The sequence below is a fragment of the Thunnus maccoyii genome, chromosome 3 (genome assembly GCF_910596095.1).
Source record: "Thunnus maccoyii chromosome 3, fThuMac1.1, whole genome shotgun sequence".
Lineage (NCBI taxonomy): Eukaryota > Metazoa > Chordata > Actinopteri > Scombriformes > Scombridae > Thunnus > Thunnus maccoyii.
Window position 1 is genome coordinate 14081692 of NC_056535.1, and position 11798 is coordinate 14093489.

The 11798-nt window shown below is 41.4% G+C and overlaps 1 protein-coding gene across 1 annotated transcript in view; it reads right to left on the minus strand.

Moving 5' to 3' along the window:
- foxp4 (forkhead box P4) overlaps positions 1-11438 on the minus strand; it is a 168115-nt gene extending 156677 nt beyond the window's left edge. Inside the window, exon 1 of the mRNA XM_042405824.1 lies at positions 11242-11438. The gene's annotated coding sequence lies outside the window, so the exon portion shown is untranslated. The remainder of the gene's footprint in view (positions 1-11241) is intronic.
- Positions 11439-11798: the final 360 nt, after the last annotated feature.

An 11798-nucleotide genomic window follows, 5' to 3' on the forward strand; every position in this document is an offset into this window, starting at 1 on the left:
GCCATGAAAGAGGAAGGCAGGCACAGAGGATGGGACCACAGCTTAGTGTCACTGACATAATAAACAGTTTTACATAAAAACATACAGATGATGTATGTTGTATGATCAAATTTCATTAATTAATAGCCACTTGTCTAACTTTAACCTGATCAGATAAATTAGAGTGTGTAGAGGGTTCTTTTCACAGAAGAAATAGAAGAAGAGGAAAGGAAAGGCTGTGTGTGTTTGCCTGTTTTTTTTTAAAAGGCTTGTTAAAACGGCTGCCCGCTCTGCCTGGGCTCTAAAGCCACTCAGACAAGCAGTGTTTTAGTGTAAACACACACAGTGGTTTTCCCCTTACATGGCCATGTGCTGCCAAACTGTGTTTGTGTGTGTGTGTGTGTGTGTGTGTGTGTGTGTGTGTGTGTGTGTGTGTGTTGAGGATGGGTGATTATGGTCATTATTAACCTGCTCAGTGTTTGTGTGTGTGTACTGGAGGGAGCTCATGTTCAAGAACAATGTTGTTTATACAGTGCCAGGTATTTTATGTCATCGACACTGTACCCTTTTACAGGGCGTATCTCTCATCTCACACACACACACACACACACACACACTGCTGTAAGCGCTCTGCGGTTCGGGTTTATTCGCACCCAAAAAAAAATCCATTTGGCAAAAGCAGCGAAGAGTAAATGGTACGTTTAAGTGCAACAACTTCTGAGCTGCGGGGAGCTCGTCATTTTTGTGGGACAATATCTTCTGGCTCTCTCATACACTCTGCGCCAGTGGTCAAATAATTTTCAAAATTGGTGACTTTAAAAAACTTTATCCGGGATTCTTTTTGATTGCTCTGACACTTTCACCGTTAGTTCATTAGTTCTATCTGTGGCCATATATGGCAAATAAATGAAGTTTGAGTGTTTTTATAGCCTTAAGACAGTGCAGTCTCCTATCAGAGGATAATGTGTCTTTATGATAGTGACTATTATAACTTTGGGCAGTCAGACAGGGACACAGGGGAGTGTGAGGGGTTGGGAGCGGGAGGGGATGGGGGGGTGGGGGGTGGGGGGGGGGGATCCCCTAAGTCTTGGTAATGAAGCTCAATCCATCTCTCTTCCCTCACACACACACACACACACATATGCACACACTCAAATTGGCTAACTCTTGAGGCTCCAAAGGCACCGAACATTGTGATTACGACCAGTTGGCCATGAAAAATTAACAGGTTTATCTCTTTCCCCTCTCTCTCTCTCTCTCTGTCTCTCTATACTCTGTGTCTCTCTGCCCCTCTCTTTATGGTAGTTACTCTTTGTACACCCCCATCCCCCTGTTCTGTCCATCTCCACCCGTCTCTACCTCCAGCCCAGTGATACTTTTCCAATTTTCCTTCAGTGTCTCCCACTGAGCCCAGGGGAGGACTGGGGGAGAATGGAGCTGTGATTAAGTTGATACATTCTAGATAATAAAAGCAGAATGGCTATCATTCTCTTCTCTCTCTTGTACGCAAGAGAGCTTCAGCCCCTCCGCCCCACCCCGCACGCCCCCTTCTCTCTCTGCTGTGGGCAGTTTGGACACTGATAGACGAACCATATGTAAGGACAATGGATGGGAGACAGTGCAAAGATGAGAGGGAATCGCCTAGATATGTACAGACGGGTTCCTTCTCCTCTCTTTGCTTGATATCATGCATTACGTTTCCACTTGGCGGTGTCACACATGTTAGAGTCAGCAGGAGATACGCTCAAGTCCTCCTATCAGCTAAAGCGTCTGTCTGTCCTCCTGCCTTTTTTATTCTCTGCTTTTAGTCCCTATTCTGCACCACAAGCTGTCTGTGTAATGCATTTTTTTTTGTCCATGTGAATTTCTCAATTCTCAAATTGATGCCACCGCTAACATGACTGTGTGCATTATTGACAGCAGCAGCGTTTATTCCAGCCCCTTGGGTGTAAATAAGTGCCTTGTTGACACTGTGCTGACTGTGAACTCAAACAGGCTTTTAAGGGTGAAAAAAGGTGCCAATTAGGACAATAACACTTGTAACAGTGTCGCATGTGAAATTACAGAAACAACTCTCACACATGAAGCTCCGTTCTGTCTCACATCATCCTGCTTTCATAACCTGAGTTGAGGAATATGTTTTTCTACAGAACACCTTTTTATTTAACTAAAAGAAGCCAGAGTTCTCAGATGTATTTTATTTGTTTCTCTTTGTTTTATTGAAGAACTTTGCCTGAATAAAATTGGCAAAAATATAATTTAAAACAGAAACTCTGATCAAAGAATGAGCAAAGAAGTGTGTACAAGACTACAAATCTGAGTAAGCTTTCAGGACTTCAGTTCTGTGCAACGGACACATTTTGATTGGAAACAAAAAAGTTTTGACAAGCAGTTCTTGGTATTAGTGTTATGCTGCAGTGAACACTGCTAAAAGAAGCCTCTGTATTTACCATATTAGATGAAAATGAACACTTTGTAAAGTGGGTTTTATATAACAAATACAGACAACTGACTTCTGAGTATGAGGACCTCTTGAATTTCACTATTCACAAACCATAAAATATACAGTAATTCTCTTTCTGTCCCAACAATAGTTTTTTATTTCTCACTTCTTCTTCCTAGTAGGCACATACCTGTACCTATCTCTACACACACACACACACACACACACACACATACTGAGCCCACAATTACAACGTAGTCAAAGAAGAACTGTCAGTCAGTGACCTTATCATTTATGATGGTTCCAGTCCAGTCTGCAAAGCCAGGAATCACAGCAATCTTTATGTTACTGTCTACCTTCATTCCACTCTCACTAAGTCTTAATATTACAGTAATATAAACTCACTGTCGGCAGGGGAAGATCCCCTAAATATTGAGATGCTTAGACTTTAATGGCACAAGAACTGGCCTTGACGCTGTCCCAAAATACACGCACACACACTCACACACACACACAAAAGGGTCCGGTAAAAACAGTCCAAGGGGAAACGGACATTCGAGTGCTCTTCTGCCAACGGAACACTTTGTTCCTCCAGAACGTAAACATACTGATTTATCTCAACAGCTCTCTTCAAACACGGCCGCCTCTCTTCCTCTCCTCCTCTTCTCCTCTCTTCTGCAACCTCTCTTTCTCTCCAGCTCAGTGCCCTGCTGCACCCCGCTGCCCTCTCTCACTTTGGGAACTTGTGATGTCTGTGTTAACGCTCACAAACACTGGCGGCCTCGTTCTCTTATTCTCTCTGTCTCTCTACCTCGCGTCAGTACTGTTCCCATGCTAAAAAAAAAAAAAAAAAAAAAAAAAAAAAAAAAAGCTTGCCCTCTCACACACTCGAACCCCTCGCACCAGCCCCTGCACGAGGTGGAGAGATGCTGAGAGCAGCTTTGGAATAAAATGACGAATCAAGCCCTCCAAAACTAAGGATGACCACTCTCTGTACCTACCATGCACTCCAGCTGGCCTTTCCTTTTTTCCTACACCCTCATTCCTTTTACAGGCTAGCTAAATACATGCCACCCTCTGTTTCCCTTTCCTTTTCTCTTTCTCCTCTCTCCCTGGATACAAGTTTGATGGCTTGCACTGATTCCAACATCACAGCCAGACTGACAGTTGACATTCTCTCTTCTTTAAAAACCTGTCCTGCTCCTTTATTTCCCTCGCTCTGCTCAGATTGCCAGACTATTGTCAAAGGTATAGCACTGGGGTGGGGGGGGGGGGGGGGGGGGGGGGGGGGGCAGGAAGGGAAAGAGGGGGAGGAGGGAGTGGAGGGAGGGAGAGATAGCAGCTTCCATAGTCTTCTGATTGTGTGATTTCAGGGATTGGGGTGAGCAGAAAAGAAGGTAGAGCAAAAGTGAAAGCAGAAAGTGTATGGAAAGAATAAAAGAGACAAAAAGTATGTGAGAGAGGAGGTAGATAATACAATACTGGCGGTGTCACTTGCTTTCATTCATTCATTCATTCAAGACTTCTTCTTACGACACATATCTTACTAACAAATACAGATGCTGAATATCAGTGACAGTAAGAGTGCAAAAAAAACCCAAAATTGTTCTTTTCCCCCACCTGCTGTTAGCTTCTGTGTACATTGTTTACATCTCTCATGACTTCCTCTGCTCTTTTCTTTCTGTCTCCCACCTCTCTCATGGAAAGATTTCCACAACAAAAGACACAGCTCTTGTAATTGAGTTTGTCCATGTGGAAAAACAATACAAGCCAGAAAAATACTTAATGCCTGGTATTTTGTATACATGTCAGATCGCATGAGTGTAAGTTTAAATTGGGACCGTTAGTGCATTGTGTGTAAAAAAAAAAAAAAAAAAAAAAAAGAGGTAGAAGAGCAGGGTAGAGAGGAAAGGAGAGGAAATGGAGAGGCACGGTGCTTACAGTAAATGCTCTACACATGGAAATGGAAAACTTCTTCAGTTTTATCAACAGTGAGTGTTGAAAAATGTGTTTGAGACTATGTATAAGCACCAAACCGAAGACTATCTGTGACTGTTTTATCTGTTTACTTTGCTTTATTTATTGTCAGTTGATAATAAAAGATTCACTCTAAGTTTGTATTAGCTTTTACAGCAGGTCTTTGCCATGCAGGAAGTCATTTGTTTTATGCTTCTAATAGCAGCAGCAATTGAAATAAATAACAAGGAAACACTTACGCAGACACACTACACAGGGCCGCAACCCAAGATGTCACAACTCTCCAACACAAACTTAGTGCTTGTATTCCTCTTTATTCCTGTCTTTATTAAGACAGACAAGATCATAGCACAGTTGTGTGGGATGAGTGGAAATAAAAATATTTGTCCACCACAAATCTATTTTGTTTTTTCATTTGGTTGCTAATAAATGTTGACACTAATAAGTGGACATTGTAGGGTTACATTTCTGTCAATGAATATTATTTTTACTAAATAAAAACATGCACAGTGGAGGTTGAAGGTTCAAGCCAGTGGCAGCAGAAAATCTTTTTTCTGTCTCCTATTTTTTTTTTTTTCTGAAGAGGCGTCTCCCCTCTCAAGCCCTTACCCCCACTTTTCCTCTCTCTGCCACTCGTCCGTCTGTGTGATGTGTTTAAGCCAATCCCATAATAAAGGATGCGGCCATACATATTCATGATAGAAATCTAGTAATTAGTAACCCCCCCCCCCCCCCTTTCCATGCACACACATACACACACGCACACGGGCCTCATGCATATGTATGTCCTTGGCAAACAAAGGCAGTGGCAGCGTGGGGCATTCTCTATTAACACACACATCCACGTGTGATGGCACAGATAGCAGCCCTGCCACTCATACACACACGCACATGTGCAAACACATCTATGTGCATGTACACAGACACACACACTCTTATTCACACACACACACACACACACACACACACACTGAGAGATGGCAAGGTTGAGAGGGGAGGGGTTTCCCTCTCTCATCAATAGAGAACCTATAATTTCCTTTGGGTTGAAAAACAGCCTTAAACACAGACTCAGATCAGCGCTGACTCCCAACTACTCACTCATTCATTGTCTGACACACACACACACACACACACACACACACACATACATACACTGACAGCCCTGCATCACTATTGCATCACATTTAACAAAAGACAGTGAGGCATATTTAAGAATCCAAACCCTGGTGGGACGCTGCCTCCTCAACTCCCATCTCTCTGCAAACACTCCTACACACACATACACAATCACCCACTCCCTGAATGTTATCTCTCACTGAACAAAAACAGCTGAATGCAAGTGAGAATTGGAACAATCAATGTAAAATGATTGCGTCATGTGAAGCACGTCTGTTGCTTTGAACTGAAAGGGTTGGTGGGTTTAGCTTTTGTGGAACGGGGGTTTTATGCCATCTGACATCCTGAGCCTTCCAGCGGAGAAGTTTCGTTCCAGTTTTGCTGAATTAGATGATACAAAGACAAGGAAGACAGGTGAGGTGAGGAATGAGTTATAGGTGACAACAAGCTCAGGGGGGGAGGGAGGATTTGACAAACTAAGACAGAGAGAGTGGGGTGCAAAATTTCTCACCAAAAAAGCTATTTTGTTAGACTACTTCTTACTGTGTTATCTGTTTGATTTCCTGTTATACTTGAGGATGCAAACAGGCACCTGCACTTGTGCACTTAACTGTACATGTCTAACTCTTATGGTCACACAAGACCAAGTGACTGACAGATTGTACAATACCTATAATTCTTTCTTGTCTTTTCTTTCTTTCTGAAATCCAGTCAACTTTGGAAATAAGATGTCAGCGGCATGCAGAAGAGACAAAACATTCTACTTTAAGGAGAAAAGATGTAGTTAAACTTTAGAAATGTTACTCTTACAAGTACTTTAAACACATTGGCTTATCTGAGTCCAACAGGCAATTTATTTGGAGTGAAGATGTATTTATGGCTACCCACAACTAAAGTAAATACACCTGCACAATGTAACAAACACCCCCAGGAAGTTTGGTTCAGTTTTACCGACCTGGTGAAAGTGAGGCCATCGGGCAAAAACAATGCCAAACTTATTCCATCATTGCTGAAGAAAGAAGATGGCAGCAGGGAGCGGAAAAAGAAAAGGAAAGTAGGTCAGAAGGACTGCAGTGCTGCACACCAGAGACAAATGGATTATTTCTTCACTTTGCAAAGGAAAAAAGCCAGGACAGTGATGAATGAATTACAGTAAATTAATTAAAACATCTGGCATGGACTCTCCTCTAAATTTTAAAATGTGACAGAGACTGTTTTCTTTTTTTCTCTGTAGAGTACAAAGATGTTTCAGACACTCACTCCTTTTTTTAACTTCATGGAGGGCTGCATAGTACACATGGGATAAATGTAGAGCTAGATCCTGAAAATAGAAACCTCACTTAAGATTGTCGATCACTCATAATGCTCCTTTTATTGAATTTCTGTAGGTAAACAAAGCCAACACTGTTGACCTCACATATACTTTATATCATGGGTCAGCAATTAGGTTCAACCATGTGCCAGTTTTTTCAAGATTGTTCACTAGGGGGCTGTTAACTGGTGGAGTAGAAATGCCAGGCCTATGTGTTTTGTTTATTTCTTTTTCTATCAGGTCTCCGATAATGGCACGGTCGACACAAACAAATAAAGGCCTGCCCAAAAACAGGCTGAGGAAAAAACAAGGGGGGATCAACTCCTGGCTCCTGTTATATAATGTGCATGCCAGTTAAACAGTAGTTACCTGGATGTAACTCCAGTTCTATGAGTACATGCAGAGCCCTCTAATGTAGGCTACATTTCCACTGTTTTAATTTAATAAATTCAACATTGTACATTGTACTATTTTCACTCAAAGCCGACCATCACAGAGAGGGGAGGGGGATGGAGGAGACGTGATATCATGGAGATAACGCCCATATTTTAATATGAGCATACATTCATGAGCATGCTACCCGCATGTTACAGCTAAGTGGTGCATTGCCAAAACGTTTCGGGTGGAACTTAAGCACCAGAATTATTGTTCCGTAAGTCAGAGTAAGTAGATTACCGGTAATGCAATAACAAAAATTTAGAGCAAACAAAAGCAGATCAGAAAACAAGGAGGCTTCATACTTAAATATGAGCAAATACTCTTATCAAACAAGGGGAAATTAGAAATAAAGGCCTCTCTCTAGTATAAGCATGCTTCCAATAAAGGCCTACTACCATCTGCAGTTGAGGTAAATAAAGGCCCTGGCCATTATTAGAGAAAATACGGTATTTTTCCAATTAGTGAGTGAGGGCTAACAGCTCATTTACTCATTTGGCTAAAATTACCCATAGGTGTATGAATTTTCTGTGTTGCACTTCGAGCCAAGAGGCTTTATTGGTTATCCACGCATGATCAACAGTGGCCTCCTTCATTTATGGTTGATTGAAAGTATTGGTATTGTTACCTTAGAAAAAAATGGCCCCCACACACCATTTCTGCCAACCACTTGTGTTTGTGAAGAACAAATCTGTTCGCATGGTCGCATAGGCTTAAGTTTTGGAATAAAAACAGTGTTGGAATTCATGTATTAAAATGTAATTTCTGGTAGGTTTATTAGACTTAATTTCAGCACCGTGCGCTGTTCAACCATAGTTTAGTTTTAATGGCTCTCCTGGTGTGGGGGCAGTATTAGATGTACTAAGGTTATATTACAATAATTTGGATTTATAGGAACCTTGTGTTTATTTTCTTATCTATAGTAGATTTGTGAAAAATTATGTAAAAGTTTTGATGTAAAAATATGAAAATCAAAACTTTCATCAGGCTGGATTTAGTTCATGGGCCGCTATTTGCCTCCCACTGCTTTATACATTTATAACTTTTAGCAAATTTAATTTCCTAATTCTGAAGGTCATACAATATGCTCTCCTCAGGAGGGACAAAGTTGTCAGAAAGATTATAAACCATAAAGGGCAAATTTGGGGGTTGCAGGGTTTTTGCCAGGGCACAGACAATAGAACTGTCTGTGCTCAGGTAGCCACAGTCCAGTGAAACTATTTGAACAGCACCGCCAGCTGAGAGTGCTCTCTTTCCTTATTATCACATCCTCAAATGTACGCACACGAACGGACACACACGTACACGCGTTCGCACACAGAGAACAGCCTAACGCTTTCTGAACAGGCTCATCTGAAGTTGTAATAGGTCAGGTATAAAGGGCTTTTTTGTGTGCATGTCAATCAGAGAAGTATGAAAGCCTATGAGCATGCAGAGAAAATGAGAGGTTTGCCACAAAGAAACATTCAGCCGCCTAAAATAATACCGCTCAACAGCCATTCAGAGACTCTCTCACTTTAGCATATGAATCATAGTGAATAATCAAGTCTCTACCGGGGGAAAGGCCTTTAAATGAGATGGCAGCAGCATTGCTAGGTGCAAAACAGAATAAATGAGTCACGATAAAGATCTGATGTTGCTGTGTTCAGGTATTTGCAAGGTTTTTATTATGTCCGGTGAAGTTTTGAGGCAGCAAGTTCGCTGCTGCGAAGTCGTTGATCTCAGACAAATTTAACAAATAGTCTTGAATATGGAACATGTTTCTTTCCGTAAGTACAGAGGTCGGAAAGCCCCACTCCTCTCACTGGACATACAATGACACACCCCCACTGGGTTAAGTTTTTGGTTTGTGAGGTAAATAATGCCTGAAGAAGACAGAGGAGGAAAGAGAAAGAGATGTGAGAGAGGAGGAGGAGGAGGAGGAGGAGGAGCAGGAAATGAACTAAACTCTGGTAAACTGCACCTGCAGGGATCTCCTCCTGTGTATAATGAGAGTGTTTAATGAGTGCACACTGCTTAACGCCTCCATGTGTGAGCGTTTTTGTGTGTGTGTGTGTGTCTGCATGTATGTGTGCGTGCATGTGGCTGAGTGTGATAATTGAATAGAGACACAGTCTTCATTCCAGCCCCCAGCGCCCGCACAGGGAAAATAATTCATGAATACATTTCGTGTATCCGTCACACATTTCTGTTGTTCAAGTTGCTCTCTTCTGTTCCTGGCGATGGGTATATAGAGTGCCCATTGACAAACTGGGGGAATAATATTGCAGTTAAGTGGTCTAATAAAAATGAGAAATATGAATAATTAAAACATATTACTTAATATAAATGCAGGTGGAGTTTAGCTCTGTGGCATAAAGGCCTAAATAAGCCACTCTGGCTGAGTGAAAAAAAAAGCCAGCACGTTCTGGGAGTTTTACAGGGCTTCCTGTAGGCTTAAACACTCGACTGCATATGTGTGTGTGTGTGTGTGTGTGGGAACATGTGCTGATGTAAACAAAACAAGCGGTGAGACAGACGATGCAAAACAGGAAAGCAGGAAAACGACAAAGAACAAATACAATTAAAAGTGGGACAATGTAATGAGATGTTTATTGCGTGGAAAAGACCAGTGCATGAAAAAAAGGGAACGTGAGAGTGGGATAAACGATGAGAGGGGGAAAGAGAGAAAGAGGGAGGGAGGAGAGAGGTGGTGGAAGAGATGAGCAGCTCAATTTATCAAACCCCCTTTGCTGGGGGAGACTAATTAATTTGTTTGTGTGATTGCTGGTCCACACAGTTCACATATACACACACACATATACTGTGACACGCACGTAAATGCACATGCGCCACTGTCACCTAACCAACATGTTGGACCTCAGCACACACACCGACAAAGTGTACACCTCTCTCATTCCCTCTCTTTCATTCATGCCCTCCTTTATCTTTCAGTCTCTGTTTTAATATCTGGTTTTCTCTCACTATCTCAGTTTTCACTTTACATGATCTCTCTCTTTCTCTTGCTCTACCTCTCTCCCTCTGTGCTCCACAGGTTTGTTAAGTAAACTTTATTGAGGTGATTTTTACTGTGCCTCGCAACAAAAGCAGAGTCGATCAAAACAGGAACCTTGAACAGTTCCGCCATATAATATCTGCTGAGACCGAAGATGCACGAAAAAGAAGAAGACCATGACAACTGGGTCTTTTGTTTGGTTCCCTGCTGAACATGAATTTCACAAAATTAAATGAATAAATTGACTGACTGAGTAATTACATACATAAATATCACAGATAGAGACAGAAATCAGTGACACAGGTCAGTATTTAAAGTCACAAAAATAACTCAATTTCTGTGAATGAGCAGAAAACAAAATAGTTACCAATTTCTCCAGCAAACTTCAGTTAATTGTTTGATAAAGTTTATGTCCAAAAGAATGTGTAGAGGCCTACAGGCCAATAATGTTATACATTTACAGAACCCCTTGCAATATTAATTGTAACATGCCTTACAAAAGAGTTTTATTCATTGCAATGTAAAGTTTTTTTGAGTTTTTGTTTTGTGACTGAGTGTAAAATTTTGATTATATGATATTAAGGATATTTGGATAACATCATCCTGGCCATACATTCAGCAAAATTGATTCCACTCGTATGTTTTAGCGTCAAAATTCTACTTTCCCAAGCCCTTCTAAAAACTTTTCCCCATGTGACCTGATGTAGGTTTCTGCATGATGACATTTCTACGTATAAAACAATATAAACCCCTTAGCTCGCCTAGCCAGTAGCCAATGAGACAGACTGAGCAGTCACTGTTGCTGCTTCTCTGCTAAACGTGCTAACTGACACACAAACACACACACACACAGATGGAGTACTCACTGTTGGTGCTGCTCCGCTAAACATGCTAACAGACACACATACACAGACGGAGCACTCACTGTTGCTGCTGCTCTGCTTAACATGCTAACAGACACACATACACAGACGGAGCACTCACTGTTGCTGCTGCTCAAAGTTTCAAAAATAAACTCTGAGCTCTCTTCCTGCCAGTAAATGGCTCCGGATCAGAGTAGAGTCCGGTGTGACTCGCCAGTGTTATTTGTCCCTAAGCTTGGGCTCTGCTCCCAGCTCTCTCCTCCAGAGCTCCTGGTACTTAGCAGTGTGTGTGTGTGTGTGTGTGTGTGTGTGTATGTGTGTGTGTCTCTGTGTGTGTTGCGGCTGAGTGGGCTAGGTTATTAATTTAGGCTTGTATTAACTTCTGTGGTGTAAAACCTTAACCTCACACAAATAACAAATAAAAATATTGCACCTTTGGTAGATCCTGGTAGTAACAAAATTAAGTTTTACTTGCTAATATTGCTCTTAAAGTTAGTTATAGTGATACAAATATAAAACCTAGATAATACCTTATAGCAAGCAGTTAACTAGCTAACTAACTTTTAACCAACATTAACCTAATGTTTGTGAGCTTTATTAGTTTATAGCTAACATTAAGCTAACGTTTTAACGTTAGCAGTAGCTTAGCTAATTGTGTTTTTATTATATTATGTTTTT